At 43.8% G+C, this 16,766-nt stretch overlaps 1 protein-coding gene across 10 annotated transcripts in view; it reads right to left on the minus strand.

The window, feature by feature from the left end:
- Positions 1-16,766, minus strand: part of CELF4 (CUGBP Elav-like family member 4) — a 712,910-nt gene that overhangs the window by 2,625 nt on the left and 693,519 nt on the right. The window contains exon 13 of one of the 10 annotated variants that reach the window (XR_010069051.1): positions 290-377. The exons of the other annotated variants lie outside the window; for them this stretch is intronic. The gene's annotated coding sequence lies outside the window, so the exon portion shown is untranslated. The remainder of the gene's footprint in view (positions 1-289; positions 378-16,766) is intronic. 10 annotated transcript variants of the gene reach the window in all.

Raw genomic sequence — 16,766 nt, forward strand, 5'->3', positions numbered from 1 at the left:
ATCTAAAGAAGCATAAAACGCTGACGAGAAATCAAACAACAAATAAAGAAACCACTGCAAGCACCAAAAACGAAACGAAAATGAGCACAGCAAAAAATTGTGGCAGCACAAAGTCAAAAAAGGCACATGTGATCATGACTGGCCAATCATCAACTGATACAACATCCAAGAAAAATGCTTCAATCACGGCACCTGCACGAAACTTGACGGCATGTCATGCAACCAATTCTTAGCTTGTTACATGACGCCATCATGTCACACTTTCAACTTCGAGTTGATTTGAACTTACGGCCTGGGGGACTGTATTCTCCACTTTCATGTCATTACGTGAACTTTTTTCCTAGCTCAGCGCGAGACTGTGGTGGATTTGACTGGCTCTTGGTTGGTTTTGTTGGAATTTGATTGAATGACAAAAGAAGAAAAGATTTTTTTTATATATATATTTATATATAGTGTGGAAAAAGGGAAAGGTAGGGAAAGAAGATATATATAAAAATAATAATTAAAAAAACTTACAAACACAGCATCAGTCAAAAAGATCTAATGGAAATATTTGCCATTAAACTATAGAAAATGAAACAAGAAGAAAAGCAAAATGAACTAACTGAACAGAAAGAAAAGAAAGAAAGGCAGAAGAAAAGAAAGAAAGGAAGAAAAATAGGATGGAGGAGGCCTAGCCAGAGACACACACATAAAACACACACTAAAATGTAGACACACGGTCAACAGTGAACAGTAACAGAACGTTATGCAGCAGCTGTTGAGGAGAGCATGCACTGAATGAATGAGCGCAGACACAGATCGGTTTGCAAAGTCTGGAAAATAAACACATTCGCTGCCAACCATAATGCTTTCATTAGCACCGGCCTTTCCCGCACCACCCCCAGCATCCTGGGCTTCGCTGGACGGCTAGACAAAGTCCTCCAGGAGCCTTTCCATTTCCTCAGAGGGACTGTGGAGCAGGTACCGCTCTAATTCAATTGCATCCCAAGTTTAAAATCATGGGGGAGTAATAGACCAAGAGCTGCTTTGGCTACTGAGAAAAGAAAAGAAAGAAAAGAAAAGAAACGAAAAGAAAAGAAACGAAAAGAAAAGAAAAGAAAAGAAAAGAAAAGAAAAGAAAAGAAAAGAAAAGAAAAGAAAAGAAAAGAAAAGAAAAGAAAAGAAAAGAAAAGAAAAGAGAAAAAAGAGAAAAGAAAAGAAAAGAAAAGAAAAGAAAAGAAAAGAAAAGAAAAGAAAAGAAAAGAAAAGAAAAGAAAAGAAAAGAAAAGAAAAGAAAAGAAAAGAAAAGAAAAGAAAAGAAAAGAAAAGAAAAGAAAAGAAAAGAAAAGAAAAGAAAAGAAAAGAAAAGAAAAGAAAAGAAAAGAAAAGAAAAGAGAAAAGCAACGCAACTACTGCTGATTGCTGCATGTCCAATTAGCAGTTCACAGGACGGTGGGCTCCAAAACACAGCAATGCTGGTATGGTGTGGGAAGCAGACTTGTAGGAGGACTTGGATGATACGATGGTCCCTAAATCAGCATCATTAAAAGAAGGACATTTACTCCTTTGGCATTTGGCTCTGGCCTGAATTTAAAAAAATAATGGAAAAAAAGGAGAGAAGAGGGAGAAGAGGGAGTGGGAGAGGGAAGAGAAGGGAGAGGAGAGGAGAGGAGAGGAGAGGAGAGGAGAGGAGAGGAGAGGAGAGGAGAGGAGAGGAGAGGAGAGGAGGAAACAGAAAAAAAGAAGAAAAAAAATAAAAATAAAGAGAAAAAGAAAAAAGAAAAAGAAAAAGAAAAAGAAAAAGAAAAAGAAAAAGAAAAAGAAAAAGAAAAAGAAAAAGAAAAAGAAAAAGAAAAAGAAAAAGAAAAAGAAAAAGAAAAAGAAAAAGAAAAAGAAAGAAAAGAAAAAGAATAAGAAGAAAAAGAAAAAAAACAAAAAAAAGGAAAAAGAAAAGAAAAATAAAAAGGGAAAAAAGAAAAAGAAAAAGGAAAAAGAAAAGAAAAAGAAAAAGGGAAAATAAAAGAAAAAGAAAAAGGAAAAAGAAAAGAAAAAGAAAAAGGAAAAAGAAAAGAAAAAGAAAAAGGGAAAAAAAAAGAAAAAGAAAAAGAAAAAAAGAAAAAAGAAAAAAAGAAGGAAAAAGAAAAAGGGAAAAAGAAACAGAAACAAGAAACTGCCGGGGCTGGTTGCTACAATTTCCAGAAACACCCTGTTTCTTTCCTACAAAGAAAAATGTCCCTTTATTGGCCCAGGGAGTTTTGCCTCAGTAAACACCAAAAATGACTGCACACAACGATACACTTGTCTCAGTCAGCAGGTCTGCACCCTGTTCTTCAGGTATTGCCTTTCTATCACTTGGCAGGGCTCGTATCTCTCCTCCCAGCCTATTTCTGAAAAGTCACTGCACATGACTGAAATTTCTCCTTGCGTTCGGGTGTCATGAGAATATCGTTGGCAGTTCTCATCCTGAAGTTATGCATGCTGGCTAGAGAAAAATTCGTTCCCTGGCTTTTTATTTATTTAATTAATTATTTGTTTATTTTACTGTTTCTGTATTTTTTCTGAACTGAAACATGCTTTCTGGCCAGAGTGGTTATGCTCAGCTGACAGGAGACAGTGCTGAACTAAGGCCCTGATCTGAGCACTGGCTTAAACTCTGCACTTTTTCCACATCTGGCTGCTGTCTTGGTTGGAGCTGACTCCTTCGTGATGGTGTGGCCCTAATGTCCTGTCCTTTGATGTGCTGGAAATGTCAACCTGAGCTTCCTGGAGTTTGAGTGAAGGCAACAGACTGGTACCCCCAAGGCAGATGCAAGATCTGGGTCTACAATTATTTCACAAGCCAAGAGGGAGAAAACTGTCTTTCTGAAGATGGCCCACGGTAGAGCTGTTGTCACGTGTGTCCCTGGGTACCCAAGGACAAGTAGCATCAACTGTACAGGTCCAGGTTGTGTATGAGGAAGAGGAAAAGGCCTCTAGCCACCCCTCTTACCCCCCAGGGTTTTCTGGCTATGTCATACCACAAGAAAAAGAGCAGGTGGGGAGGAAGGACAGCTGGCAGCACCATCACAGCAAGACCTGGCTCTTTCGTTACTTTAGCTGTGCCGACGCACAGGTTAGGCTTTATGAGGAAAAGGTCTAACAGGCTTTGGTGCCCTGAATGGAGCAAGGAGGCAGTGGGAATGTGAGAGATCTGCTAGAACAAGAAATATCCTGCTATATCCCTGGGAAGTGTCAGCAACTCACATCTCCTGTCTGGGGTTGGCACATGGGACCTCATTGGCTGCAGGGTCAGGGGTTGCACCACCGTGGGCAACGCGTATACGAGTGGCTGACTATAGGCACCGGGGCACCCCCTCCTATGCTAGTCCCAGGCAATCCCGAGGCTGAGGAGAGGTTCTTGGACATAATCTTGACTGGGGAAAACATTTTGACTCTTGGGTGGAGCAGGAAGGGCCAGGTAGTTCTGCCAGTGACCACTGGCTTTGGAGTGGGTACTACCATTCCTCTGCCTGTCCTCCACACACACCTTCAGACACTGTGGATGTGACAAACACACACACACACAAACATATATATGTACAGGTGAAGGATTAGGACATGCTGAGGCTAAAAGAACAAAAAAAACCAAACCCTAGAAAATGCAGTTTCACATGAAAGTCACACGTGGTCGTCCTGTCTGCCTAACTTGGGTCCATGTTTCAAGCAACAAATGAAGCTGTCCTTCTAAAGCAGGGGTCTACAGCGCCTACCTAGTCATTGGAGAGGAGAAGACCCTTTGGCTGTCTCTAGGGACATATTCTGCCCACACAGCTGATGTACCTGAGTTTAGGCAAGGTTTGTAATAAACAGTAACGTATTTAGGTTGATTGAATGAGTTAGATGAAACAGGCTTTCAACTGCACAATCCCTTTTTCAGGTTTCAAACTTGGGCAGACTGACTTTCCCTCTGGGGAGCTACAGAGACAAATGCCTTTCTCTGTTGACTAGGCAGAGGAGTTAGATACCTATCTTATGTGGACTGCTTCATCAGCGGCCTGAAATTGAGAGGCAAGTTAGGCATCTGTGTTAGATAGGCTGGACACCAGCCAAACTCATCTGTTTAAGAAAAGCAATTCACTTTCCTAGGAACAGGTATAAACTTTGGGTATTGCTGAAGTAAATTTGTGAATAAAAGTGTTAAGGTTATGAAGACAAGTATATACAGCCTAGCTCAGAAGTGGTGCCTTGGAGATAAAAAAGGAGCATACTTCCCAAGCAGTTAGGGTCTGTGCACAAGGACAGATTATGCCAAGTTATCTTTGCTGCAGGTGACAGTGACCGAGAACTTGCTCCACTGACCAAACCATAGCCAAGTACACCTGGTAAATGCCAGTATTACTCCAACCCAGTTCCTTCTTTGAAGCATCGAAGTGGAACCTGAGCGTCTTCTCCTTGAACACTGACTAGTCTTTGATAATGGCTTAAAGTCCTAATGATAAGATTCAAGCTGCAGACACCTCCATATGAGCAAATCACTCCAGGCCAGTTTTGGCGGAGACGGACAGGGCTTGTAGGTCCCAATTTACTTGTCATAAAGGACCGCTCAAGATGAGACTGTGAACCATGGCCAGAAGGAGCCTATATCTCTCTGGTGGTTATAATGAGGATCTTGAGTGACAAGCTGTGAAGGAGATAGTTACACCGTAGGTCTATAACACGAGGAGAAATGAATCTCAGTCAAAGCCTCAGTTAGAACAAACAACTTCAGTCACGTCCTTGCAACCTGTGCTGTCAGCACAGTAGTCCTGGGTGCCCTGCCACGTCTGTCACAGGAAATCTTCTAACAGCAGCTTCTCCCCAGACTGTAGTTATCAGCTCTTCATTTTGGGAGACTCAGCATAGAGTCCATTTACCCTAAACCCTGCAAAGTCCATGGAGGTAAAGAGGAACAATGACTCTGCTTAGCCGTGGTATGAAAGGGACTTGAAGGTGTTTCTTTTACTTCCCAAAGACTAGAAAGGAAATCCAGGGCCACACAGTAAGTCATTTAGGCTAAGTGAGCAACCCATGGAAAGCTTCTGTGTGCCTGCTTTCTTTCACTGTTTCTGCATGAGTGGTTACCCCGGCAGACGATGTAGACATTTAATGGGCCGTCTTCCATACCTTCCACATACTTTCTATGCGCATGTTCCTGCTAAAGAGCAATGATGTTGCTGCCACTGATTCTAATTTTTTAGCTCTTCATCTATACTGTTGCTCCACATAGGGCTAAGTTGTTGCTGAGACCTGACAGCCATAAACCCAGGGCTCTGGAGGTAGACCAGGCTGTACCGCCAAGACCTCTCGATCATTTTCCAAGGATGGGTTTACCACAGGACTGCAAAGAAGATGCCAAGGAAACTTTGGTCCCATTTACACCACCAACCTGGTGTGTAGTTTTGACCTGACGCCAGGTCTGTGCAGAGCAGGAAGGATTCCACCCTGTCTCCTGCTGGTGCTAACTGCAAACTGCCTCGTCTTCAGCGGGGGAAGGGTCGCTACTGAATATTTCTGTGGCAAAGTTGAGCTGCTATATGGAGCAAGATTTGTGTCCAGCTGTACAACAAACTTTTGGAAGCAAGAGAAGAACAGGCCGTTCCCAAAGGTTTTATGAACTAAGAAAGTGCAGATGATCATCTTTAAAAGCACACAGCTCCTGTGTTCTCTGACATTGAACATGCAGAGTAGGGACTGCTAGGCTTGTGCAGCATCTTGCACATACCTCTCAGGGCATCTGCCTGCTGCCAGAGTATGAATGTATCTGCTAAGCTCGCAAATGCAACGAGCTACAGGTGCAAGATTGCTCCATGTCTTCACAGGACAGTAGAATTGTCTGAACACTGCTTTCATCATGGTGGGCTACCAGGTTGAAGTTCTTCTTCTACTGCATAAATCTACTGCCTCCTATTCATCTTTATTCTACCACGTCCTTCCCCCTAGTCCTTCTTAGCCTAGTCTCCATGGATCATCTTCTCTATCCTTTTTTCTGTGCTGCCTTGGAAGCAAGGAACATCTCCCTGAAGAAACTCAATGGCCACGACTTCTTACAGCACAAAAGTGGCAACCTCCTGTGCTCACACCTAAGCCTCTAATCATGGCTGAACATTGCTCATGTGTCCACCGCATATGTAGGTTTCTTCACCTTTATGGAATACACGTTAGTCTCTGTTTACACACACCACACACACACACATGTGCGCTTATGAGACCATCCAAAATTACATTCAGGATCCTGTCCTTCCATCTGCTGGAGCCCGTGCCCAGGACCACCTATAGCAAGGCAGTGGAGATATTTTTCTTACAGGTGGCAGATCTTTACAGCTGTTGCCTCTGAGGCTGATCAATATTTTTAAAATTCCAACCCATATTTTTCTCCCTTGCCTTCCTTCTTGTTTCTATAGCGATTTCTCTCTTTGCTTTATGCCCCTGCACCAACTTTCTTCCAATGCTGGATGGGTCTGCTTTCCTTCTGCCTCAGCCCTCCTCTACACCGTACCCTGATACCAGCCTGCACAGAACTCCCCTTCGCCGACTCCTGCCCAGACTGTCCGGTGGAGGTGGAGGAAGGAGGTAGGGATCTCCAAAACGGGCGCCATCCCTGAGACAACCACTGCTAAGGTTGTCATGGGGAGTCCAAGATTAGGAGCCCAAATATCTTAGAGCAGGACAGGTAGTGCGGTGAAGGGGACTTTGCATCCATGCTGGGATTAAATGAAGCCTGATCATTTACACTGGAAACCAATGCATTTACCTGGACTCTCGGGGTGCTATTTTTTAGGAGGAAAACAACAACAAAAAAATGAAATAAAATAAAAAAAAAAGTACGTTTTTGTCAGATGCTTCAGTTATAACATCTGAAGGTTAAAAAGGAGGCAGATAGTTTATATGAATCCTTATATACATGAATAGGCACACATACATATCATACATATGTATACATACAGAGGTACTATATATACATACATATCAACAGAGACAATGACACATATACAGACAGAGAAGCTAATGTGATCTAACGGGGAGATGGGAGTCCGGCATCTCAAATGCTAATATTGTTGGGTTTTTTTAAGATGCTTGATGGCCCTGACTCATTTTTCCCATTTATAAATTAAAGGTGACAATAAAAATTAGCTCTTAAATTGTAATGCCCCTCTGTCGAATAATCGTATGACTTACTTGCTGTGCAGTGTTGTTACTTGGATTGTTCTCATTTAACTATGTTACATTAAGAGCTGGTTGAAAAATGACAATTATTTTCCAAAGGAAAATTGTCATTATTTTGGCTTTCTTTTCTGTGAGTATTTCACTTAAAAAAACAAAACAAATCTGGGCTGGGGGAGGCAACCAGAGGAATGGATTAATTTTTGTCTTTTTTTAATCGGTCTGAAATCCAGTCCATTTTTAACAGGAATTTAGTGTTTTGAAGGCCAACATTTTTAATCAAGGCAGTTTTGTTTTTTTGTGCTGTTGGCATTTCTTTTTTAATCTACTGGAATGAAAATTTGCTGCAGAAACATCCAGTTTGGTCAAAATGTCACTTTTTGGTCACCCCCTCCTCCCCCAGCCAGTTTGATGAAAAAATGTCAAGCAGCAATAGCTGTGTCACCTCTGATTTATCTATTTTTCTAGAGCCATTAGTCTCAAGCAGCGGATGAAAAAGCACCGCAACGGAGCATCCGCTCCTGGAGAAGCCAGCCCAGACAGAAAATGTCACTGGTTCCCTGTGTAGTGTTGTGTTTTCTCGCCCTGTCCCCAAGCGGTGGCAGGAGAGGTGGGCACAGTGTGACGGGGATCACAGGGTGGTGGAGGAAGCCCAAAGGAGGTTTGGGGGTGCGCGGCAGGAGGTTGAGCGGGGCTGGGGTGGGACGGAGTGGGGATGCAGGGCGGGTTGGTGTGGGGAGGAGCTCGGGTCTGCTTGGCATTGGGGTTGCAGTAGGGACCAAGGGGTAAGGGCTGAGCACTCACAACCTTGGTCGCCCTCCTCAGCAACATCCAGAATTTACTTGCTCATGCAATAGCCATGGCTCCCTACTCCTCTCTCAGCTGTGCTTTACCAACCAAGAGCTTTGCAGGCAAAGGTCAGTGCTATAAACTCAGGTCATTTTGGGAAGCAGGGCAATAGTGATGGTAAAGGTCAAATGTACATCATGTGGCTACTTTTCCAGCAAAGCTTGTAGCCTCTTCCACTCCTGTGGGCCAGCTCAGTGCATCCTGTGCCCTGGGGATCATTTGTCCTGCCTCATATAGAGTGCTCACTCCTGCTTTTGCTGCTGGTGAACATTAGGTGGGAGAGGAAATTAAGCTGTGTGGTAGCTACCTTTCTGCACATAATGAAAGGTTCTTTATTACAAGAGGGCCTCAAGGAGTTTGCTATCTCCTGAGCATTGTACCAACAGTTTAATTAAAAAAATGTACATGGTTGAGAACTAAGTCTAATTGGGAAGCTGTGAGCAAGCCTCTGTGCCCAGTCTCCGCTGGTTTGCTGTTTTCCCTCTGTAGATTGACTAGAGCTTATCAAAATGCTGATGAGCTCGATGCTTCACTCTCCTGTTCTTGTTGCTGAGGGTTAGATAGAGATGCTATGCCCGTTCCCCTCTTCCTTTTCCCCACCAGACAAAGGCACCTCTTAGGATGGTGTCAAGACCCTTAATCAAGCCCAGCTCATGGATCTCAGCCGGTAGGGTTATGTTTCCTGTGACCTCCAAGTAGGTTGCCTCATACACCCTACCTGGGGCTCAAGTGCTTGCCCACACCTGTCTTCCAGGCTAGGGATGAGGGCTTTGGTCTGTAATTGCTCACTGGGAGCAGGAAGGAGTGGGTGCTTGTGTGGGGTTGCATCCAGGAAAGGGTCACCCTGTGCTCCACAAACATGCAAGACTTCCCAAGTGCAGCAACTATCCATGCGCATTCCTGCCCTGCACGTCAGGACTTGTACCTTATAGCATCTCCCACGTGAAGCCTCGTACTTGTGAGTGGGCTTCCCTGTGATATCTAATGGGACTGTTCTCCAGGGGTGAGACGTCACCCTTCTTCTGCCAAGTCTGTTCAGCTCCTTGCGTAGCTTCTGTACCACTCTAAATCAGAATGCAGCCAGGAACACATACTCCCAGCTTGCAACACTCAATTACTCCTTCTGATATTTTATTTTTTTTGCCTGCAGCTTCAAATTACCTTCAAGGTGCACAGTGCAATTAGCTAAAAATATTTCCTGCTTCGTTTTAATTGCACTAAAACTCTAATGTACCTCCAGCGAGGAGCAGTAAGGTGGAAATTGGTGCCCCAAATATTTCAAATTGATTAAAGCCCAGGATGACTCAATAAGCTTACATAGTACTATTAATTATTAAATGTTATTAATTTTTTGTTAAAAAAAAAAAATCCTTCCTGAAGCTACATTCTGCATGACGTTTCTGAAACAAGATACTTTTGCTAAGGCGATGGTAACTCTTTCTGAGTTTGAGAAAGATAAGACAAGAATTCCTCCATATAGTTGGAGCAGTTTCCATCTGAAGAATTCACAGCTCTTGGCAAATTTTAGTATCTCAGAATTTGATTCTGAAAACACTTATGTATGTGACTTATGTATGTGACTCATTTCACTGCTATAGCTGAGGTATTTATATGGTTCTAATTTAGAGCTGGATTAAGTTTTTGTTCAAAGCCTTTCTTGGTGGAAAATGCAGGTGATCAGTCAAACATTATGATTGCTTAAAAAATAATCAAAACTTTTTTGACTGAGAATTTAAAGAGAAATCCAAAACAAACCAATTTTTTTTGAAAGCACTATAAACCAAAGTGCTGGTTTCCTCATTCCCGGGATAGCTGGTTCATAAGATTACTTGAATGTACTTTGAAAAACGTATGGAAAATAAAACCTAAATTCCATTTGCGTCCACTGAAGAGTCTGATCAGTCTCAGTCATTTGTGTTTTTGGTTCACTGTCCCCTCAGACAGCCTGTGCTTATGAAGCCTGTCCCCTTGTGCCTGCAGCTGTGCTGGCTGGGAGTGCTATCACCCCCTGATCCCACAGAGAAGAACCTCAAGGCTGGACCCCTTTAGCTCTACTGCTGAGCTTTGCTTTGTAACCTGTTTTATTCTAAAACAACCTGTGCACTTTAAATGACTGAGGCAGCAGGTCAGTGCTGGTCTAGTTGACTTTAAGTGTATCAGGAAGCTATCACAAGAGCTGTTCAGCTGGCAGAAGTGAGGTGGTGGGGGAGACACTGAACATCTGGAAATGGAAGCCCCACCAGCTGATCTTGATGCAGCTAAAAGCTGAAGTGTGGCTGTGACCATAGGCTGTTAAGCTGTGTCTGATGTTTCAAGCCGCATAAAGTACCCTCGTAGTTTAATTCTCTAACGCTAATTTTAATGGTCTCATTTTTTGAGATTTAGAAAAATACTGCAGTGATCTGAGGTCCTGAAATTTTGTTGAAGGGCCTCAGAAGAACTGCAGAAAGGAGTAATACCTGTACTCATTGTTTCTAAGACTATACTCTATATATGTAGATCTGATTTGTTTTATTTGGTCTTGTTTTACATTTTTCATACCAATATGACAAAAGCATTGTGGAGGGTGACCATGAACAGACTTCAGGAGTGAGAGCTTACACTGGTCAGTGTGCCTAGAGAGGCCATCCCCAGGGGTGCAAGAAGTTCTTGGCTCTCTTCCCTCCTCTAGTCCTTAGCTCTCAAATGCATTTGCCAGCTTGGGTAGCAATTAGGGCTGGCTTGTTACAGAGATGTGTTTAGGAGGAACCAAGGTGAGACCCAAGAGCTCATTTCACAGAGGCGGTCAGTGAGACGTCAGATAAGGCTTTCTGTGCTGCAATGAATTCAGCAAATTTCTCACCAGTCTTGTACAAATGACAGGCCCATGTTAGTCTAAGGTTAAGGCTAAGGGACTAGGGATTTACCTGAGTGAGGAATGGTGCTGGGGTGGAGATGGGATTGAGTGCATGTCTCACCCACTTCCATGGCTGTGAGTGAAGCCTGCTAGTGATGGTGGAGTCCACGGCAAATGTCAGGAAGATGCTGCCCATCTCTGCAGTCTCTCTCCCTCTCCTGCACTCTCCAGGGCAAGAACAACATCTGAACATCTCCACAGCAGCTCGTGTAGGAGTATCAATAATCAGTAAGAACTGATTCTTACACAATTTTGAAGGAAATTGGAGGTGCTCAGCCTCTTGCCCAAGGGCACATTGAGAAGATGAGTGACTGAAAAAAAAAAAAACCACCCTAGCCCCTCGCTGCTGGTGTGCAAGTCCATTCAGCTGCTTCCTCTGAAGCAAACTCCGGGAAGGCAGGTACTGGCTCCTCCTTCCCCATGGGAATACAGGAGACAGATTAAAGACAAGGGGGAAAAAAAAAATCATTTCACAGCTAGTCTGCCCTGAACAAGAAAAGGTTCCCGACACCAACAAACTAATCAACGCTGAAAGCTTATGAGGTCAAGGTTTCCCTTCTCCTCCATTATTCTTTTGATTTTTTCTGACTGGCTGGGACTTGAGCGCTGCCCTAGCAAGTCTATAAATATAAAAACCTTTCTTTCCTTCCTCTGGAACACACCAAAGACCATTTGAATACCTGTGGGGGGAAGTTAAAACTAAACCAAGCCAAAGCAACTTGCAAAGAACAACTTGTCCAGCCAGTCTTCAAGTGCTGACCATAAATTGCTGGAAGTCAGGCCCAGGAAGCTTGTCTCTGCTCAACGTGAAATGGGAAAGGCAGCTCTCCCTCCTAAGAGCAGGCTCTCTGGATTCAGTGTTTTGTGTGAAGACTTATGGATGGGAATGCTAACGCAGAGCAACTGGCAGCGCTGCCCGGTGGGGTGTGGGCTGTGCCTGAAGGAGGCAGCCCCGGACCATCAGGGTTGAGCTCTGAATGTGTGGGCTGCCTGGAGCTCCTCAGTGCCACTGCCTCTTCCCCTGTGCTCCACGAAGCGCTGCTGAGCCATCTTGGGCAGCCATCAGTGCACAGCTTCTAGGAGTTTCCCAAATCTGGCCACCAAGAAGATCCCAGCCTTTGTAGAGTTCTTTCCACTGGCACCTATAGAGTGTAAAATGCTCCTGAAGCCAAATGAGGAGTGTTTACAAAAGCCCCTTGGTATGGAGGGAAAATGGCAGAGGATGTGGGAATAGCTACAACTGTTGCTGCATTGGAAATATTGAGGGTCTCCATCCTAAGGTGCCGCCCATGCTCTCTGCACTGCAGCACAAGGAACTTTACTCAGCGGTCTTTTTGTGGGAAAAGCAAGGCTGGTACCTCCATCTTTCCTGTCCTTGGGCTCTCTGTTGGGGTCAGTGTCCAATCAGTGCATACGGTTGCTTTGTGTGGTAGAAAAGGGGAAAAGAAAAATGCCCCCTTCCCTACCAAAGTCTGACAAACAGGAATCATAGCTGCAGCATAAGCTTCTCTGATGGATTCTGCCTCAGCAAAATGAAATTAAGATTTCAGCAAACAAGCCCCAATTCCGTGGTACCAGTAGAACAAATGACATCTGATAATTGCTAACTCCTTTTGCTTATTCTTTGCTCTGTTCACCCCATCAGTCTCTCCAGATTATATTTTCAGCTGAGTTTAATGAACGCCATTTATTAAACTAACACCAGGGTTCTGCTCTGGCCTCAGACAGATGTGCCTGCTAATATGAATCATTTTGTTCAATTGGATTATTCTGATGGAGAGCGGATCCCCGCCACTCCAAGGAGCACAAACAAATGGGGAACAGCTCGCCTCCAGTTGTGACCAGCCGCTCGCGATCATTAGGAGGCAGCTCCGGGCTCCGCGGGCAGCCTGGCAGGGTGGTGTCCCTGCCGCTCCCGTCAGCCGGCACTTCTGCTCCCTTCCATTCCCTCCTCGCGTACGGAGAGAGACCAGATCTCAGTGTGGCCCAGAGCCTGGCTTGTCGTGGGGACATGAGCATCACTGCTACCTTTTCTGTGTTTACCAGCTGCATGGGCAACTTGGATTCACCTTCTCCTTTGTCTTGGCGAATGGTCCTTATCTCAATGCAAAACAGACCCCCCTAGCTGTGCATTCTTCCCTTCCCAGTGTGCCATGCCTGACCTCCTTTACATTGACACCTGAGAAAATGTAGGCTACTTACTTGCTATTGATCCTGCTTTACTCTGATCTTCTCCAATTATTTGGGCAAAAGGACAGGGATGATATGCTCTTAAAAGCTTGTATTAATCAGAGAAAAGAGATAAAATCCGTCTGAAATCTCCCAGACGGAGATCCCCTCAGTCTATCGTTTGGGATTTTAGTCTTCAAAATTTTGGGTCAATCTGTGTAATATGTTGTGTTCAGGCACCAGACATCCATCTATCTGTCTATCTCAATACAAATCCTACCTTCTGTGAACCATAAAACTTCTAGCCGAGTGACATTACCACTTCTCACATCGACAGAACACACTGAGCACACATAACTTGGGGAAAAATTACAGAGGCAATTCGAAAGATCAGAAGAGAAAAAGCACAAGATTTCTGCTCCCCGAGCGTAAGTGGCCAAATCCCACAAGTCTTTAGCTGGCACAAATCACCATCGCTCCGTTAAAGACTATTTTTTTCACAGGTGAAGGGCAGGCCCAGCACTTCTCCAGCTACCTGTGGTCCTCGGGCCAACTCATTCCAGAGCATTCCTGAAGGAAGAAATTATTTTCATTTTAATCCTAAGCAGCACCCTGGAGTTACTTCCAGGAATCAATGGTGAATACCAGACGCCAGTCTGTCAGAAAGTGGGGCTGCACTGAAAGATAAAAGACCCCGAAGCCAACCATAGCACCAGTACTTGTGCCTTTACTAAAGCTCCTGAGCATGCTCCTCAGCAAAGCCATCTACTGGGAAGTTAATTCCTACATTCAGGTTTAGGTTTAGAAATGCTTCTCCAGGAGTGAGGTGTTCCTTTACTCCTGATCAGGATCTGTGCACCTTTCTCAAAATTGCATTACACTGGTCTTTATGGGGAACAGAAAAAAGACCTATAGGAATTCCTGATGGGATTTTTTCTAACAAGGTCTATACGATCTGCACCAAATAGTGCCCTTGTAAGCTAAGAGCAGAAGACAGAAACACTCAAATAGATCACCTTCTGAAAGCAGCAAAGAATTGATGTGTAAGACCCCAGTTTCCTAAGGCAGTTTTTGGGCTGCCTGCTTGGCTCCCTTTCTCAGCGACCAGTCTGCCATGGTAGAGCAATGTCTGCCATGCAAGAAGAATGCACAGAAAATAAAGAGCATGGCAAGCATTCACTCATCGTATGTCACAGGAGGTGGAATGCAACTTCTACTGATGAGTAGAGATGCTTCAAGAGCAGAGAAAAAAAGAGAATTTTATCCAGCAAAGACAAATTTGTAGCTGACTGCACAGCCTATGGGTTTCATGGCCCAATCATTTCCAAATTCTTAGAAATCAAGGTAATGACAACCTATTTTCTTTTGGAACAACCTGCTTTTTAAGACAGATAGTGTATTACAGCACTCGGACATGACAACCAGGGCCCTGGTCCACAGCACACCCGAATCAACAAATCTGTTGGCTTCAAGGACCAGGCCTCATATAGCCAGAAATCTCAAAGGCAGGTGTCTTGTTGATGTGAGGATTTTAAAGAGTTACCCTGCTCTGCACAGAACAGGTGCTTCAGACAGACCAGCTGCTGGACATGGCCTACATGGGAAAAAAGAGTTATATGAAGAGGCAGAGTGGGAGAGTATCTCTCCCAATAGTGGAAGAAATCTGTTTTCTAAAGAGGATCACTTGGGTGTGCAACTGTGGCTTTCCAGGCATGCAAAAGAATTTTTTACGTTTGTAAATCATTGTTGTATAAAGGGATTTTTAAAATAAGCCACAGGGATGTGCTTGGTGAAAGGCATGTTCATTCCTGCATCTCTCTGCTCTAAAAAAAACAGAGTGGCCAGAGTGGTGACATTTTGTCTTCCTCTAGAATTACAAATAATTGAAACATCTCTGCTAGGAGAACATTTAGAATTAAATAAGTAACAGAGGGCCTGAATCCTTGGTTGCCATAAATCAGTGTCACTTCACTGACTTCAGAGGAGCTGGTAATTGACGCTGCCTGAGAACTTCACCTGACCATGGTTGTGGTTAGTACCTTTCCAGGCTGAACACTGAATTTTCATTCACTGCTTCTTGGTTGGGAAATGACTTGACTGCTGTTCTTCTTTCCCCTCCAGCTCAGCCTTCTACCCAATATTTCAAAAAGGTTGGATAAAGCTCAGCTAAGTGGATAAATGACCCATTTGAAATAAAAGCTGTCTGATCTCTAACTGCAGTCACAAGGCAGGACGAAAGACACTTGAGAGAGTTTATACTGTAAACCTTCAATTCTCTGCTACAGCGGAATCAAACACTTCAGAGACCAGAGTTTTGATATTCACTTGTATCTGGCCAAAGTTACCGTACCCATGAATTATTCAAATATGCAATTATTGCATTTGATATATCACTGGGTATAACTGTGGGAATGAGAAACAGTGTTCTAGTGCAGCTGATTGTATATGCCTTCCAAACCATAAGGACATCAATTTAAGGTGCTCACATTGATGGAGCACTCTGCAACCCCTTATTAAGATTCTTGCCAACTCCTGTAGCAGTTCCCCTGCAGAGTAAATTTCATGGAGTTTTTTAGCCTCCCTTTTCTTTATACCTACAGTGTAAGTGCCAAACATTACCCCATACAGCTTCAATTCGTGGTTTTGCAGTAGCTCTCAAAGGTCAGTGGCAAAAAGATCAGATAATTTTCAGCCTCCTGATCAATGCTGCACAAGTGACCTGAGTCCTGTGAACCATGTGTTGGAGCTGACTCGTAACTTTGACTTTATTGGGAGTTTCCAGTTTCCTGAACTAACCTTCTCTGCTAATTCACTTTTCCCTAGGGCCAGAGGGCTCTGCCCTGCCTTTGGCCTATACTGTCCATATCGTCTTTATCTGGACAAAACAGCATGTTCATGATGCTGATGTTTTCTTTAGACTAAACACACCAGAAATGGATCTATCAGTCTTCAAACGTAGGAAGCATAGGGACCTCTAAGAAGAACTTCTTTTGCCTGCAGTCCTAGACCTTTATGGTCCCACACACTGAGCTTCAAACAACTTGCCCTTTGCTCTCTTCCCAAGTACTTGCATTTGCAAATTGATAACATGCTTCTTTTCTGTCTGCTCATTAGTAGGTACTGCTCCCCTCAGTGTCCCGGTATCAAAAGACTTTGCTGACTTGTCACTTAAATCAAGGTCCTGTAGGAAAATGACCATGCTTGTTTTTAAACTTCCTCTTAGATTTTCACAAGCCTTTTGCATTGTGGTCTTTACCCTCTCTCATTCTCTTTGTATCTATTTTATTTAGCAGAGGATTGCATTCTGTCACTGTTTGCTGCTGCTGCAACAAACATTTTGGCTATGGGTGTCTCTGGTGTTTTTCCATCTCTTTGCCTCTCATTTCCAATTATGGCTGCTTAAAACCCTTTCCTTTTCTTACATTTCCCAGTTCCCCACTTTTCCTTCAAGTTGCAGTCCCCCATGCACTGGCCCAGCAAATCTCTGTGCTGGATGAACCTAATAAAGAAGTTCCTTCAAAGCCTACTGTTTTCAGGTTACTGCAGCTGCCCATGAACTGAAGCAATCAAAGCTCACACCGGTTATCTCAGAAAGGCTCTAAATCTGACCTACTCAGCTAATTTGCATGACATGGTCCATATGATATCCCATAGTAATCTTGTTGGTCAAGTGGCTGGATATATAACACTA

The sequence above is a fragment of the Chroicocephalus ridibundus genome, chromosome Z (genome assembly GCF_963924245.1).
Source record: "Chroicocephalus ridibundus chromosome Z, bChrRid1.1, whole genome shotgun sequence".
NCBI classification, from domain to species: Eukaryota; Metazoa; Chordata; class Aves; order Charadriiformes; family Laridae; genus Chroicocephalus; species Chroicocephalus ridibundus.